Genomic DNA, 14289 nt, shown 5'->3' with positions numbered 1-14289 from the left:
AAAGAGGTACTGAGGACATTTGCATTCACATCTACATCTGTGTAGCCATCATTTAGTGGGAATAGCTGGAGAGTTGGTTACTCTGGGCCTCTTTCATTCCCACAACCCCCTGAGGCATCAGGCAGAGACCACTTCACCCTGCTGGGCAGTGGCTGAGCCAGGCTCTGAATCTCACCTCCCAAGCTCTATCTTCCTGTCATAATCTCAGCGTTACAGGGATACATCTTCAACCGAGTGTGGTGGCTCATCCCTGTAATCCCAGAATTTGGGAGGCTGGTGCAGGAGGATTGCCATGAGTTCAAGGCCAATGAAACCCAAACAAAACTATAAAACCAAGCCTGTCAATCCCCACCACTCCACACCCCAATGTCAGATGACCAGTAATGAACTGTCCGGGCTTCAAGCAGCCACCTCTGTCCTGGGAGGGCTGTCAGCAGAAATGCCCAACACAATGCATGTGGCTGCAGAGGGAACTGGGTCTTGCCAGTAATAAATAGCAGGTGACAATTTGCTTCTCTGAGCTCACATCTGGGGTAAAGGACCTCTGACTGAGGGTGACACAGAGCACCTGGGTCTATGATCTCTAGGCTGAGACAGCTCTCAAGAGAGCTCTGTTTAGATCTTTAACCCACGGAAGAGCCAGCAATCATCCCCAAGGACCCGATTATGTAACAGCTGGCCACATTGCCATGTTGTCCCTTGGCTCTTAAGCATCCCATGAGGAGTGTTTGTGAGTCTTCTATGGTGGCCAAAAGCCAAGACCATCTGTCACTAAGATTCCTTCGGTGGGTTGTGGGGCTTAAGCCATCTTCATCTCTTTGCCTAAGCCCAATGATAAACCGAGGCAGGAATCTGCTAGTTTACCCTGGTGGACCAGTGACTGGGCTTTCTGACAGAGTGTAGTTGAAGGTTACTTACAAGCTGTGGGTGCTCCTCCACAAACGTCGTCTGGGAGGCTTTTACCCAGCAGGCATGAGGGCTGTCTCATAGAGCCCCTCCCCTAGGCTCCCTGAGACCTTACAACTGGGGGTAGGAATCCACTGGGCACCCAGGTGTAGGTCCCCCCCCCCTCCACGAGGGCTGTTAACAGCCCTCAGGCCCTGCTTGATTAACAAGGGAGCACAGGTGAACTCCCCAAGATGGCGGTTGCTCGGTTCCCAACACCATCCGAGGCAGAGGCCAGTCAGCCCCAGAACCTAGCCTCATCAGGCAGCTACTCTCTGAGAACTTTTTTCTTTTTCTCCTTTCTCTCCATGTGTTTAAGTTTGTGCTTGTGTGGGGGGTGGGGAGGGCTGTGTGTGTGTGTGGTGTATGCATGTGGGTGGGTGTGGAGGGAAGGCCAGAGGACAAACACAGCGGCTCTTCTTCCTCAGATGCCACCAACACTATGTTTTGAGACAGGATCTCTCCATAGCCTGGTCATCTCTAAGTAGGCTAGGCTGCCTGAGCAGTGGGCCCCCGGGGATCTTGCTTGGCTCCACCTCTCCAGAGTTGGGATTACAAGTGTGTGCCATCACACCTGGCTTTTGTTTGTTTCTAACCTGAGGCTTGGTATTGAACTTGGGTCTTCATCTTTGAGTACATTACCAACTGGTGGATCTTGCCAGCCTCTCCCCCACACAGCTTGGGTTTGTGGAACTCCAGGAGCCGTAGTTTCCTGAGCCTCAGGCTGGGCCTCCTGAGTGCTGAGATTTACCACCACTTTTGGCTCTTTTGGGTTCTTCTTTCCAGAGTCCAGGGCTGCCCCAAAGGCTGCCATCCTTTGGGCCATACAGGAAGTAGGGGGCCCTGCCCCAGGGTGTCTTCCCGCCTTGATTTTTTTTTTTTAAATAGCATTGTTGGCTAACAGCCTGAGCTAGCTCTGCAGAGAGAAAGTCCCAGAATATCAGAGCTGTGGGGCCATGGAGCCACCTGCTCCGGTCCTTTCATTTCACAGGGGAGGAGAGACAAAGCAACACTGCTGGAAGATGAAAGGACTCTCTGGGCTTCTTGGTGGCCAGAAGAAAAATTGAACTAGTCCCAAGTTCCACCCACGGCCAGCCTCTTACTGCCTGGTGGCGCAGACTCTCCGGGTACAAATCCCTGGCTCTGACCTTCACTGACCATGAGACCCACCACAGACAGGCGCCTCACTCTCACCAAGCCCCAGTTTCTGATCTGCAAAGCAGGGATGGTTTTTCTTAGGAATACTGTGACATGCCAACTCAAGGAGAGAGAGCATTTGGTGCCGGCTGACATGGGCCCCCCACATGGTGCAGGCTGACAGGGGATCCCCACCCTTGACCTATTTTTACTGTGACCAGAAAGTGTTGATCTAGGCCTTATGGGAGTCGGAAGCAGTGGAAATATGGCGGTCACACATTCCAACCCTGTATTCAGTCCGTGAATGGCACATTTGGTCACAGTACATAATTGAAGCTGGGGTTATCTCTCAAATTCAAGACATATGAGGAGCTGTGGGACAGGCTGTGGGGGATGGGGTGCAGGCTCCCCAGGAGCTGCAGCATATAGGTAGCGGGGCCTTGCAGTTTGCATAGGAGTCCCCAGACAAGGAGTGAAGCGAGCCAGCACTTGGGAGGCAGAGGCAGGTGGATCTGATTCAGAGCCAGCCTGGTCTACAGAGTGAGTTCTAGGATAGCCAGGGGTACACAGAGAGACCCTATCTTGAAAAACCAAACCAAACCAGAAGTGAGTGAGCGAGGGTGGGGATGTAGCTCAGCTGGCAGAGAGTTCTCCACCTTCCATGAACAAAACACTGAGATCAGTTCTTGGCACCAACAAACTGACAAAAAGACTCCCGGTTTGACCACACAGCCCCTGCCTCCAATATGTGTATAGGGCTGGCAAGATGGCCCAGGAGGTAAAGGCACTTGCCTTCAAGCATCATATCCTAGGTTTGGCTTCCAAGTGTCACATGGAGGAAGACCAGAATCCCGAAAGCCATCCTCTGACAAGACAGTCAGCACCCATAAAGCCAGAGAGACCTAGAAGAGCAAGATATTTCTGGAAGACTACGGGGTGGCTGCTGAGTGTGTGGGATCCCTTCTTCCTCCCTCCTGGGGTGCCCACATATAAGTGAAGTCAGGACCACAGTTTTTTGAGAACAACACGATACAGTTCCCACAGTCGGCTCATTAGACAGATGAGGAGACCCAGGGGGAGCCTGAGAGGTTCCCAGCCAGGCAGTGTTCACCCCTATCTGCCCACTCTCTGGGGAGCAGGGAGGACACGGAGGGGGGTGTGGCTTTCTGGGGAACTCTGCTGCTGGGAGGAGGGTCAGCTGGGGCTGCGGGGGAGAGGAGCAGCTGGCTAGATGACAGCCTGGGGGCAGCTGGCCCATTATTTATGGCTATTTCTTTGAGAGTCCTTCAGGACCGCTCAGGTAATTGAGTAAGCGAACATGAGCACATGCCGGCGATCATTTAATTGTGGCAGAAAATGAAGTTGGTTGCAGCTGGGGGCCGCCAGCCCTCGTTTCTGCTGAGCTGAGCAAGTGGGGCTGCAGTAGCCATCCATCCTTGGCCCGCCCCCGCCCCATCCCTAGGCTGCTAGCTGAGCCCATGCCTGGGTGCACTAGTGGTCAGGGAATTTGTTCTTTGGAAGCACCACTCTAAAGGCCTCATCTCTGCTCTGGGGGAGGGTGTGTATGTGGGGGGCTCTGTAGACAGTGAAGGGGATGAGGGGAACTCAGGAAGACGGGGAGTTGGATGGGTGCTAGCAGCCCGGGCAGAGACTCAAATCACGATATGTATGACAGCATTATCATCAGACACGTTGAAGCACTTCCTGTACTAGGCACTACAGGACCTACCACTGATCCTCTACTGCCCCTGTGGGGAGTGCTAGTCTATCCCATTTCGAAGGTGGAGAAACTGAGGCCCAGGCTCCTGATTGCTCACTCCTGGGAGGCTCCGGGGTTCTGGGGGCCCTTGAAGGGCTTCAGCGGGAGTTCAGCTGAGAGTTAGTGAAATGGGGATCCAGAGGAGCCATCCTGAGCCCTAAAGATCCCTCTGTTCCGATTCCACACTAGCTACCCACTTGCTGCCTGGTCCTCCAGGATACAAGCCTAGACTCTGTGTCTGAGGCAAAATGAGGCTGCCCATAGGCCTGGGCTTTCTTGACCTCCCAAACTCTGGCCTTCTTTCTAAACCTTCTGAGGAGGGACAGGCTTGGAACACGCTAAGCCTAGTCATCTTACTGAACCAAAAGACGACCACATCCTCAGTGTGAAGCTGTGAAGGGCAGCCTGGGGCTGATGGGAAGGGGGCTTGGTGTAAACTAATCCCATGGGATCTCAGAGGAGTCCCTGTAGCTGAGGTGACAATTTAGCAAATCAAAATAGTCCTTTAGTCCTCGGAGGCGAGGTGAGGCTTGAAAGAAGATAGCAAAGACAGCCCTCCTGTCCCCAGGACCTCAGGGTCTCACAGGCTTGGAGATTCTGACAGGGAAAGCACCCACTTCGAAGGATGACACCAGAGAGAGCCAGGATGGTGGTCAGAACCCTTGAGGTCTGTAACCCAAGAGAGGAGGCCTAAAGTCTGATCAGAGAGTCTGGGGATGAACTGAAGACAGATAGAAACGCCAAAGAAAAAGCAACCCCTCTCCACCAAGGCAAATCTATTCAATTTAGAGGACTACAGGTTTTACATGGAAAAAATAAAGTGAGACAAAACTCCGTCCTGATTCCCAATAGGACCCCACTGGAGTCATGCTTTCCCGTGGCAGTAAATGTGAGTGCTGGTCTAACAAAATGCTAAGATATGCACAGAGACAGGTGTGGGGAGCTACCACAAGCCTTATGAAAGTTGACTCCTGTGACTGTGTTACAGAGGTTGGACATGCCGATCCAAAATGGTCTGTAGACATGGCAGGGACTGGGAATGGGGCAGAAAGCAACCAATCTTCCTTCATGTTCCACTAAAGAATGTTTTATTTCGTTTTTGAGGGTTTTTTTTTTTTTGTCCACAGATTATAAAAGTTACACTTCCTGGCTGTAACAGTGCTCACCACACTAGCCAATGACTCAAGTTCAACTACTGGGACCCAAGTGAAGAGGTACAGAGAGAACTAACTCCATAAAGTTATCCGTACGTATACCTGTATACCATGGTATGCACACATGCATACACGTACGTTGTCAACGTCAGCTGCAGCATCCTAATAGCAATAGTAATAATTTTTTTTTTTTTTTGAGACAGGGTTTCTCTGTATAGCCCTGGCTGTCCTAGAACTCACTCTGTAGACCAAGCTGGCCTCAAACTCAGAAATCTGCCTGCCTCTGCCTCCTGAGTGCTGGGATTAAAGACGCGCGCCAGCCACCACTCCCGGCTAATACTAATAATAAATTTAAAAGTTACATTTACCACTGGGTGGTCTTGGCACACACCTTTAATCCCAGCACTCAGGAGGCAGAGGCAGGTGCGTTTCTGCAGGGAGCGGTTCTGACCCTTTGATCTCAAATCTGCGTGTGATTGCTGAAGGTCCTGTTCTCCAATTGGCTCTTGATCAATCAATAAAGATGCCAGTGGCCAATGGCTGGCTGGAAGAGGCGGGACTTCCTGGTTCCTACAGGCTAGGAGAAAGGAAGAGAATCTAGATACTTGGGGGGAGAGAGACCGGACAGACTGAGAGCGACAGGGGAGATCTCCAAAATGTAGACGGAAAGGGAAAGCGTCAACTGGGCAACTAAGCTGAGGGCAGATTTAGAGGTGTTAGCCGGGAGTACTGGAGGGAAGGGCTCAGTAGCTGTGAGAGGCTTAGAAGTGCCCAGCCTTCTCAGGAAAAAAAAAAATCACAAAGGAAAGAAGTTACACTTACTCTTTGTGGTGATTTGATTAAGAATGGTTCCCAAAGGTCTCAAAGGCCCACACCACTGCCAGCTAGCTCGCTCTGCCTGCTACTTTCAGATAAAGATGTGAACGCTCCACTGTTCCCGCCTCCATGTCTTTGCTCCGCCATCTGGACTCACCCTCTGAAACTGCAAGCCCCCTAAATAAACTCTTGTATAGCTTGCCTCAGTCATGGTGCCTTATCACTGCAACAGAAAAGTAACAAGGACACCATTCTCTTTGTCCATCCATCCCACTCATCAGGAGTCAACTGGTCTGGGCTATGTAGAGGCAGGACCCCATGCAGCTCAGGCTGCCTGGAACTCTCTGTGACTACGGACGAGTTGGTTGGTTACTCCCACTGGTACAATAGTGGCATGAGTATTTTGGGAGTAACCAACCACCTCCTAATTGGATTCACGGCCCACTCTTCACTAGGCCAAGAACTAGAAGCTGGCTAGGGAGAGGCGCTAGGAGAAAACTTACAACTTTATTGTGCTAAACGGACAATTCTTGTGTTAAACGGTTCCCTAGATACTTCCCTTTCTGGCCCCAGAACAGTGTAATTCAACATCTATCTGCAGAGCTTTCAGAAGTAGATGTTGATTGACAGCTGGTAACAGCGCAGAGAATCCGAGACAGAGGGGGCTCAGGCCAAAATGGGACGCCCTCATCCGGTCCAAGGATCACTGTGGAAGCACGGAGGGGCAGAAGGACTCAGAGAGGCAGAGGCGATACAGGATTCTCTGAATATGACAAGGCTGTTACACACGTGAACTCAGAGCTGCCGTGACTGTCGGCTCAGGATCATTCTAGCGTGGACAAGAAGCTCACCAATATTGCTGCAGGGCAGGGGAGAACTGTTTTTTTTCAGGTGCGGCCCTTGAGAGGGGTGTCCCATATTCCAGTGGCTGGCTCTCCATCCACACGCACACCGACAGCATTAAGTGGATTCAACACTCGATGAGCCGAGGGGAAGCCGGAAGGGAGGTAGGGAGAGTTGAAGGGGAAGCGGAGTTAGGGTGGATCTCATCAAAACATGTCTTATTTATGTCTAAAGTTCTCAAACAACTTTTTTTTAAAGGAAGAGAGGAAAAGACCCCGTTCCCAGGCCTTACCCTGAGACCCACAGAGGTGGGGGGGGGGGGGCACCAGGTGGGCGTGGCCAGTGGAGGGTACTGTGGCTGGAAAGCTTGAGCTGGCTCATCAGATCTCTAAAGGCATGTTAAACAGAGAAACCAATTCTGCTAATGGGGCTGATGCGTTAATGGCTGTCTCACCAACCAGCAGCTTCCCACAGACTCCACAGGAGCACCGGAAACCTCCAGGACGTCTGAAGCTAGCGTGTGGGTTGTGGCTCCAGGCAAAGTCCGGGAGAAGCGCTGGGAGGGGCTAGAGGCCTTGGCACCAGGCTTCCCCTGGGGTCCTCTGGGCCCAGAATCTTCTGTCTACCAGATCTCGTGGCGTGTTCTACCTAGATGGTAGTGAGGATGCAGGGTCTTGTGTGTATGTAGTGTCTCACACACATGTGCACATGCTTACACACAGTACGGTGGTGGTGCGTGAGGCTGGCTGTTGGGTCCTTCAGCATCCCCCTCCCCCAGGGTGGCAGTGGAAGCCTCTGGAATTCCCCCTTCTGAAGAGGATTTTAGAACCAGCCCTGGCCAAAGCCTCATTGCCTCAAAATAATCCCGGGCTGTGGATGATAGCTCCCTCAGGGGCTCTCCTCTGCGACAGACATTTTTTGAAGGTGAGACCCTTGTGGACTTTTACCAAAACAATATAACAACAACAACAACAAAAACCCACCAGAAATAGTGACACATTCCTGTAATCCCAGTATTGGGGGCCTTGAGGCAAAGGCACAGAAAGTTTGAGGTGAGCCTGGGCTACATAGCAAGGCACTATCTCAAATAAATAAATAAATAAATAAATAAATAAATAAACCCAACAAAATCAAACAAACAAAAACCAAAACAACAACAAAACCCCCCAAGGTGCTGGCTCAGAGATTAAAGGCACTTTCTTCTCTTTTGTTTCCCTTTGATTTTTTTTTTTGGGGGGGGGGGCGGGGACAGGGTTTCTCTGTGTAACCCTGGCTGTCCTAGAATTTGCTTTGTAGACCAGGTTGGCCTGGAACACAGATCCACCAGCCTCTGCCTCCTGAGTACTGGAATTAAAGGTGTGCACCACCACTGCCTGGCTTCACTTGCTGCTCTTGAAGATAACTACGTGGAGGCCCAGCTATTTGTAAATTCAGTTCCAGGGAATCCAGTGCACCCTCTGGCTTCTGTGGGCACCAGGCACACATGTGGCACACAGACACATGTGCATAAAACACACGCACACACAAACACACACGGCAAAGGTTAAGTGAAAAGAAGGCATTTGTAAGGGGATTTCAGGCCTCTTCCTGTTAGGACAGGTTCCATTGGGCTTTGGCAGGTTTGGGTGTGGAACAGCGTCTGTGTCCCTAGAGCCACAATTGAACCATTTCACCCCCATCCCTACACACACACACCGCTGACTGAGTCACTGTCCCTTGTGTTGTCAGAGCCTTCCTGGGATGGAGCTGAAAGTCAGAGGCTGGCTTTCCTTACTCCACTGAGGCCTACCTCTTGAGGACAGGTACCCCCACTGCTTCTCTGTCCCTTAAGCCCACTCCGTTTGCTTCTTCTTGTCTCAGGGCACACTCCCAAAGGAACATGAGTGGGTTACAGAGGCCAGAAGTAACCACAGTCTCCTGAGGAAGGGACAGGCTCAGACCATCAGTGTTGGTCTTCCTGTGCTCAGCTCCTGGCCTTTCAGGAGGGGCGCAGCCTCCTCCATCCTCAGTCCAGCCTGGAGTTTTCATCCAGCTGGGCATGGGCTTGAGAAGGGGGAGTGCTGCCATGGAGGGCCGTGGATCCTAGCCGTGGATCCTATCGGCCCCAAATGTAACAGTGGAAAAGGGTCCAAGGCCTCACCCCTTGGGTCAGTGGGTCCCGTCTCAGCCACCAGAATGGCTGTTTTGGGGTCCTAGTTTTTTTTCAGAAGCCAACACCCCTTCTCTGCCTGCCCCTCCTCTGCCTGCCCCTCCTATGCTCTCCTCTCCTCTGCCTGCCCCTCCTCTGCTCTCCCCTCCTCTGCCCGCCCCTCCTGGCTAGAGATACTTCCTAAGCCCCTCACTGGACACCTCAGAGTGTCCTGTAGGGTGCCCGTCAAGCCCTTGGCCTGGGCCTTGCTCTGTGGCTGCCCATTCTGAACTCTGTCTTCCCGAAGCAGCCAGCATGAGCTACCACTCCTTTCCCCAGAGCTGGAGGCAGAGGCAAGCTGCAGCTTCCTCCCTCCTGCTGACCCCTGCTGGCCGTCCTCTGTCCACTGACCTCCCATAGGGCAGTGTGGTGCCTGCAGACTTCCTGCACAGGGGGGCTCACTACTTTACAATGCAGGCTGCCCTGTAGTCCCAGCCTCATGAGTGACCTAGGAGATAAGGCCTGTGTGACCTAGTCATCAGTTGGGGTGCCATGACACTTTGAAGTTCGGTGTGGCCTGAAACTCACTCTGAATCCAGGCTGGCTTTGAACTCATGTCCTCTGCTTAGCCTCTTGGGTGCAGTGTGTACCTCCATAACCAGCTTATTCCATTTTTTTTAACCCATTGCAAGGTGGTCACGGGCAATGTTTCCATTCTACAGACAGGAAGCATGGGGTCTGGATATGTGTCAACCAAGGTCACGTAGTTAGGAAGCCAGAGAATCACAGGGTCCCTGACCCTGTCACCTGTGCTGGGAACAGCATGCTATAACATCACACTGGCCTCATGTCCCTGCAGGTTGGGTCTCCCTTGCACCAGGACCTGGATCTCTGTAGACACACATCTTTGCCTTCGTGCTCCAGTGCCTTCCTCCTCTCCAGGAGGCCTGGGGGCAGCCATTCCATGGACCAGGGGCTGTCACTCCTCTCGGGCCTTATAAAGAGTAGATGGGGTGGGCTGGCGGGGGAGCACAGAGCCATGCCAGCAATGTAGGTCGGTCCAGGCAGTCCTGTGTGTACCAGCTTTGGCCAGGACCCAAACCTCCACTCAGAGACTGGCACAGGCCAGGGAAATGACTTTTTCCTATTGAGCCTCTGCCCGCCTTGCCTGATGGACCCCTGGTTCCTCAGGGTCTCAGCAGGGATGAGAAGAGAGAGCTGTCGCCTGAGAGAGGGCCTTTCCCCTCCTTCTGAGAGCTGCTGGGTTCCCCTCTCTGCCTATGGAGGCTGGGTGCAAATCAATAAGATGAAATAAACACGTTTGTCCCTGTTATGCTCCATCCTATTAGATGTACCCCATCTCTCCAGCCTGTCAACTCCTCTTTAGATTCCAGCTCTATCATTGGCCACCCCCACTCCCAACCCGCTCTGTGGCATCTGCAAATTTGATAAAGTACCTGATGCGCGTTTGTCTCCAAGGAAGCCCTCCTCCCTCCTGAAGCATAGACCTGCACATAGGCCTGAATGTACATATGCGCATGCACGCTCACGCACACACACACACATACACACACATGCTCACACTTCCCTCTTGCCAGCATAGGCCTGTACACATATGCATACACACACATACACACACACACACACACACTTCCCTCTTGCCAACATAGGCCTATACACATATGCATACACACACACACACACACACATACACACACACACACACACACACACACACACATACACACACACACACACACACACACACACACACACGCTCACACTTCTCTCTTGCCAGCTGGGCTCATTGCTCTTATTCAGTTACCATCAAGAGCCCATCAGGGATCCAGGGTGCCTGTTCCCATGAAGGTTGGGCCCTTAGGAACTGTGCACACATATAGGTCCATGGGGCCTATATGTCAGAGCTGGCTGCCTCTACAACCTGTGACCTGCTGTGTCTTGCTGTCTAAACTATGGCCAAAGTGACCAGCCACCTTAATGCCTTAGCTTTGCTGGGACTGCATATGCTTACCCACACCCATGCCCACGCCCACACCCAGGTAGGTATGTGGCTGTGACAGCGGCTGCTTTGGCAGAGCTGACAGGCGAGGCAGCCTCCCTGCCTGTGGACCTGCTGCCTCTCTGCAGGGGATGCTGACCCGGCTTGGTGGTGACTATATCTGGCGTGACTGGCCTGGGAAGCTCCAGCTGCAGCCCTCACTACAGAGCTCACCGGATACCACCATGGCTCTGTAGAAGAAAAAAGAAAAAAAGAGAAGAAAAAAAAAAAGAACATCCTGTAGAGGCTAGAAATGACATCAGGTCCCTGGGAGCTGAGGTTCTGTGATTGTGAGCTATCCAATGTGAGTGCTGGGAGCCAAGCTGGGGTTCTCTGCAAGCTCCTAAGGAGACAGTCATCACCCTCGCCATCTCTTTGTTTTATAAACATTTTATTTTTATAATTAATTAATTAATTAATTAAATATATCTGAGTACATTGTGGCTGTTTTTAGACACACCAGAAGAGGGCATCGGATCCCATTACAGATGGTTGTGAGCCACCATGTGGTTGCTGGGAATTGAACTCAGGATCTCTGGAAGAGCAGTCAGTGTTCTTAACTGCTAAGCCACCTCTCCAGCTCAACATTTTATTTTTAATTGCCTGTTTGTCTGTCTGGATCTCTGCACATGAGTGTGAGTACTCATGGAAGCCAGCAGAGGGCATTGGGTTTCCCCTGGAGCTGGAGCTGCCTGATCTAGGTCCTAGGAACTGAACTAAGCTTGCCATATGTGACCTAGGTATCATGTGCCCACCCATCCGCTGGGAACCTGGTAGCTTTGAGGGGTGAGTCCCCCGAATCCTTCTCCCAACAGGACAGGTGTACAGAGCATTAGAGAGGCCTGAGTAGGGCCTGTTCCTAAGCTCACTGTCCACACTGATGTGGACACTGGAGAAATCACCAAGGGAAGTAGGTGGAGGGGGGGGGTCTTGCAAGCTGGGGACTATGTACTACCTCTGCAGGTGACTGTCCTCAGAGCCAAGCAACTGCCATACAGAGGAGTTCAGCTGGTCCCTCTCCCAAAAAGGATTCCTCCGGCCAGGCTTGCTGACCATGACCACCACCACCGGCCCCGCCCACATTGGAATGGCGGAGAGAGTAAAGAGATCCTACCTAGGCCGAGTATCTAGCCCATTCCCTACCACCTGTCATATACAATGGCACCCCTAACTGCACATGGCTGCAGGGAAGAGCTTGAGTATGCAGACCAAGGAAGACTAGAGGAGGAAACTCCATCTGTGCAGCTATGGGGGAGCCCTCATCCCTGCTGGGTGAAGGTTTTCCCGGTGCAGTCTTCGGGGGGAGGAGCACCCACGCCCTTGTAAATAACCCCTTACCTATGCTCCGTAGAGAAGCCAAATAAACGTATTGGTTCCTCTATTAGCCAGGTTTTCTAGAGTAACAGAATGTATAAAGGGGGTTTAGTAGGATGAATTGCAGGCTGTGGTCCAGCGAATTCAACAATGGCTGTCTATGAACAGAAGGCTCAAGGATCCAGTAGTTGCTCAGTCCACGAGGCTGGATGCCTCAGCCTGTCTTCAGCATACGCTGGAATCCCGAAGAAGGCGGCTCTGAGGCCAGTGAGAGAATGCACTTGCTAGCAAGGTGAGAACAAGCAGGCAAAGAGCAGATGCTTTCTTCTGTGTTCTTAAGTAGGCTGCCAGCAGGAGGTGTGGCCCAGGTTAGAGGTGTGTCTTCCCACCTCCAAGATCTGGATCAGAAGTGGATCTTCCCCACTTCAAATTAAGCAAACCTCACAGGGGTGTCCCATTTGGGGGTTTATTACTTTCAGATGTAGTTGACAACCAAGAGACAACCAAGAGTACCCATCATTTCAGTGGAATCCTGCCTTGGTTTGTCACTGGGACCTTAGGAAAAGGAGTGGCTGTTTCTTACATCTCCTGCTGGGAAAGCATTTTAGCTATAGCTTGCAAGATAAATGCTTTTCTTTCTTTCTTTCTTTTCTTGAAACAATGTCTCACACAGTCCAGGTTGAGTTCAAACTTGCTAGTCAAGGATGACCTTGAACAACTTCTTCTTCTTCTTCTTCTTCTTCTTCTTCTTCTTCTTCTTCTTCTTCTTCTTCTTCTTCTTCTTCTTCTTCTTCTTCTTTTTAAAAGATTTATTTATTTATTGTATGTAAGTACACTGTAGCTATCTTCAGGCACTCCAGAAGAGGCATCAGATCTTATTACGGATGGTTGTGAACCACCATGTGGTTGCTGGGAATTGAACTCAGGACCTTTGGAAGAGCAGTCAGTGCTCTTAACCGCTGAGCCATCTCTCCAGCCATGACCTTGAACTTCTGATCCTCCTCTTTCCACCTCCTAAATGGAGTAACTACAGGCCTGCAGCTCCATGACCGATCACGTGGTGCTGGGGATGGGACTCTGATTAGTGAGGGCTCAGGCATTCTCCAACCGCCAACTGCACTACATCCCCAGTGGTCTTCAATTCAAATTGAAATGTTGTAACAAAAACAGGCCCCTGAGGGACTTAGGATGAACTCAGTCATCTCCAGGTGGCTCCATTCTGGCCCAGCCTTCAGAGTTGGCTCGCCTGTTCACACTGAAAGAAACTGGCACACTCCTGTGTGTCAGCTGGGACGCCTGGGCTCATGGAGACAGGTGGCGGCGGATCTCTGCCTTCAGCTCTGTCCTAGAAAGTCAATGATGTCTTTCTATAGGGTTCAGGCTCATGAGCAAAATTACTAAAGACATGGGGCTTCTTGGGGTCTTAGATGGGGACCAGCCAGTGTCCTTCTGGCCATATCATACTGATCAAAGCAGTCACAGGGAAGCTCAAAGCCCAGGTTCAAGGCAGAGGGAAGAGCCTTCGTCCATCACAGAAGTGTAGGAGTGGCCAAGAGTGAGGTTTTCAGTAGTCAGCACCCCGAGTGTCAGGGACACTTCCAAGACAGCCATGGAGCTAGCCCAGCCTCCTCCACTCGGGGTGAGGAGATGGGGTTGGCAAAGGGTGGAGGGTCAGCCTCACAAAGGGGCTCAGAGGAGCAGAGCAGGCCCATTTCCAAGGCTGCTGGCTCCTGGGCGGGGCTCCCTCGCCAGGCAGGCTCCAATGCCAGCTCTGTTTGCACATGCTAGTATTTGCAATCAGAAAGTTCAGTGGTCCTTCCAGTGTGCTTAAATTAGTCCCCATGAAAACCAAATCATTTCATTTACGGAGAAGGGCTTAATTGCCAGGGGAACGAGGCAAAGGGAATTCTGTTGCCTGTTTTCATTGAAGAAAATTACCGTACTTTCCCCTGTCTCCTTACGAGACAGAAGCAGCCCGGAAGCTGGGCTGCCGTCAACAGCGAAGCATCTCCCGGTCTTGCTTCTCAGAGTCCATCTGTCATTCTGCACGTTCACGACCTCTCTCCTTACAGGAAGCTGGGATTGCTCATCTTCCCAGCCTGGGCAACCTGGCGTGGGGGCACTCAGTGGCCAG

The sequence above is a fragment of the Mus caroli genome, unplaced genomic scaffold (genome assembly GCF_978045245.1).
Source record: "Mus caroli unplaced genomic scaffold, Mus_caroli_1 scaffold_18, whole genome shotgun sequence".
NCBI classification, from domain to species: domain Eukaryota; kingdom Metazoa; phylum Chordata; class Mammalia; order Rodentia; family Muridae; genus Mus; species Mus caroli.
This window is presented reverse-complemented; position numbering follows the sequence as displayed.